This window comes from Myotis nattereri (genome assembly GCF_964212035.1).
Source record: "Myotis nattereri genome assembly, chromosome: 14".
Classification (NCBI taxonomy): Eukaryota; Metazoa; Chordata; class Mammalia; order Chiroptera; family Vespertilionidae; genus Myotis; species Myotis nattereri.
This window is the reverse complement of record NC_138089.1, coordinates 56189153-56192708: the sequence shown is the minus strand read 5'-3', so window position 1 is coordinate 56192708 and position 3556 is coordinate 56189153.

The window sequence follows — 3556 nt, the reverse complement described above, 5'->3', positions numbered from 1 at the left end:
GAATGATTATCTACACAGGACCAGGAGCATGGGAGTTAGGTCTGGAGATGATGAGGAATTTAAAAAATAATAAAAGAGGGTCAGTGGTCAGTCAGTTCCTAAGGGCCCTGGGAGAGCCAGGGGCCTGCGTTGCCCCTGGAGAGCTTGCCCTGGGTGTGCTCAGGCTGCCAACTCCGTGAGGCCAAGAAGGCCTGCCTTTGGGGGCTCTACACCCCCCCGCCCCATGCTGCCAGAGTGTTTGCGCCTCCAGGGCTGCGTCAGCGGTGTCAGGGATGGGAACCGAAGCTGAGGCCAGGGCTATAGTGGTCAGGGAGGGCTTCTGGAAGCCACGGGGCAGGGAGAGCAGGGAGGAGGGGACTCCAGAGGGAAAAGCAGGCGCGAGGGAGCTGGCCCTGGCCACTGGGGACTCGCTCCTTCCAAGATTCAGGCTGTCTGACAAGTAGTTTCCTGGCGGAGACTCTTTCCCACGTGAGGCCACAAGTTGATGGGCTCTCACAGGGATCAGGAGCACAGCTGCAGGGGGACGGAGGTGCCCCGAGGCCAGGCCTTCTTCCCGCCCCAGAAATAGCCTGTTCTGGCCCCACAGCCAAGTGAGCCTGGGGAAGCAAAGCCGAAGGGGGTGGAGTTGGACAGGGTGAAGGGACCAGGACCACCAACCCAAGTGGTTGTTCCAGGCACATTCTCTGAGGCCCCGGAGATCTGAGCAGGGGCCAGGGACAAGGGCCACGGGCCAGCTCGGGGATGAACTCGCTCACAGGGCTCCGACCTGAAGGTGCGCAAGCAGAGCCATGCTGCGCCTTGGAACAGGCTGTCCCCACCTCGAGGACATTGTCTCATCCTGGATGCCGGTGCCCTCGGGGCATCTGCCCATCTCCCGGAGCGGCTCCTGTGTGTCCATCCCACAGGCGAGCCCGACGCCAGTCGCAGGAAACAGCCTGTGCCAGCTCCCATTTGAAGAGTAAATATTAGTTTTTTCAAGAGCTGCCTGTTCTCTATCGCTTGGCACCGAGGGCACTGCGCTGGGGAGGTGGGGGGACCTCTTGGTCCCCACCCACGCCCAGATGGAGTCTGTGGGCCCAGGTCACTGCTGCGATGGAGGGTCCAAGAAACAGGGCTCCCCATGTCCAGGCAGGCATCCCCTGCCAGTCGCCTGAGCTCTGGAGTCCCTAGGGGGGAGGCGGACACACCGAGGCCCCCAGCCCCTAGTGCAGGGGTGTCCTCACAGGCTGTCCGGGCTGCTGCTGCAGGGGCAGGGGCCTGCACGTTCTGACCTGGCTCTCAAGGTGTCTGAGCCCCAGGACTGACGTACATGGTTTAAAATCCTCATTGCTCTGGCCAATGTGGCTCAGTTAGTTGAGCATCATCCCACGCACCTAAAGGTTGCCGGTTCGATTCCCGGTCAGGGCACATGCAAGAGGCAGCCAATCCTTTTTCTGCTCTCACATAGGTGTTTCTGTCTCCCTCTCCCTTCCTCTCTCTCTAAAAATCAATAAACAGTATTTTTTTAAAAAAAATAAAAAAATCATCTATCAGGAAGGGGGTGACCTGCTCCTGCTCCACTGTCCCCGCTTTGGGGAGGCCTCCTGTGACCACCCCCTTAATCTAGCCCCGCATCCTGCTTGCTCCTATCATTTCTCGCATTTATTACAGGTCAGCTCCGGGAGGCAGGAGCCTCGTATCCTCAGAGCCGGGAACTCTGCACACAGTTTAGCGCTCAGGAACTTTTTGGTCGCACAGTGTGATGATGTTAATACTTGGAAAATATTAAACAGACAGAGTCCTCTCCCCCTAGCCCTTGCGGTCATACTCCTCTGAAGCCACCGCACCATGATGAGCCTGGAAGGGCGGGGCGGGGAGCCTCAGGCACAGAGGGAGGAGGCAGCTGTGGGCCGGCTGGGACTCAGCGATGCTGGGCCCTCGGGGAGCTGAGCAAGGGAGGCACTCACCCTGGGGTGCGCAGTTTAAGGAGGTGGCGCAGAACTCAGTCATCGGGATAACTTATATTTTAAAAAATCAAAACAAAGGCAAAAACACACGACTAACGAGATATCAAGGTTTTTACAGAAAGAGACTAAAGAGTCAGCATTGCCAACTCGGTCTGCTCCACTTGCTGTCCACACAGGGCACACCCAGTGACCCTCAGCTGGGACCGTCCACACACTGAAGCCGGGCTCTGGGGTTTTGAGAACCGGGTTCAAGGCCGGGCTCTACCAATGACTTGCTGGTGATCCAAGCAAGTCCCTTTCCTTCTCTCTGGACTCTGGTTACCCGTCCGTCCTGCATGGGGGCTGGGGCACTGCCAGGATGACCCGTCCTGCTCATCGCCATGGCCTGCTGAGGTGACTGTCCCCCTTCCTGGGAGGCTGTGTCTCCAGGGCCATGGACTCCCGGCTATTAATATCTCAGCCATCCAGGCCTGATCAGGGTGTTTAATGACTGCCAGCTGTGGCTCCGGCCCCCACCCCCTGGAGAGATAAGAGCAGTTCCTGTTCCCACGTAGAGGGAAGCAGGGTCATTGCTCATTAAAACAGGCTCTGGGTGAGTGGTGGGAAATGGGGGAGGAGAAGGGGGGATGGCACCTAACCACCCTGGGCCGTCACACCAGCTGGAGGTGCCTGGGGACAGACTTCCTGCGCACCTCTTCCCCACGGGGCTGCCCTGGTCTCCCCGCCCCCTGCCTGGGCCCTGTTGACTTAGGTTCTGATTCCAACAGCCTTGGGGCTTCTCCCCAGGTGTCCCACAGACATTACATTCAGCATGTCCCAAACCACCAGGTCAACATCTTCCCAAACCCGCCCCTCCCCCCCCCATCTCCGCCCCGCTTCCTCACCTGGATGATGGACTGGTGACTTTTCCCAGACCTGCCCACCCTCTTCCTCTGGGCCTCAATGAAGCCTGCACTGGGCTCCTGCTGCAGAGGCCCCAGCACCTGCTCACCTGGACTCAGGTGTTCCTTGCGCTCATCACACTCCCTTGGGACCCACGGACTCCTACCTAGCTCTCAGAGACGTCACCTCCCGATGTCACCTCACCTGGGAAGCTGCTCCCAATCCACTTTGATGGCAGACTGGCTGCCCTCCCTGGAGTGGCAGGAACCAGCCACATGTCACCCTCGGCCATCAAGGCGATGGTGGCCTCTCCGCCAGGATGGTGGGAGACTCTTTGCACTTGTCTCCCCGGGAGGTGACCCCCTGAGTTAACTGGGTTTTGCCTACAAGGACTGGGTCAGAGCTTGGTCAAGGGCAGGGAACCCAGCTGGGGTCTGTATGCCACTGTGGTCAGGGGTCTGGGTCCAAGGGCCAGGCTCTGGTCTCCTGGATCCCTGGCGTCACCAGGCCTGTCGACTCCCCATCTCCTCCTCTCCTGTCTCACTCTGAAATGGAGCTGAGGCGAGAGAGGCCTGCCCCTGGTGTCATCTGGCCTCCCAGGTGTTTGGGGACCTAAGCCAACCTTGGGGAAGTCCTTGAGGTACCCACCAGGTGGCGATAGAGATGAGCTGGTCTGGCTTGATAAGTGCCCTGCAAGGCAGGAGGGGCCCCTAGATCTGGAGGGAAGA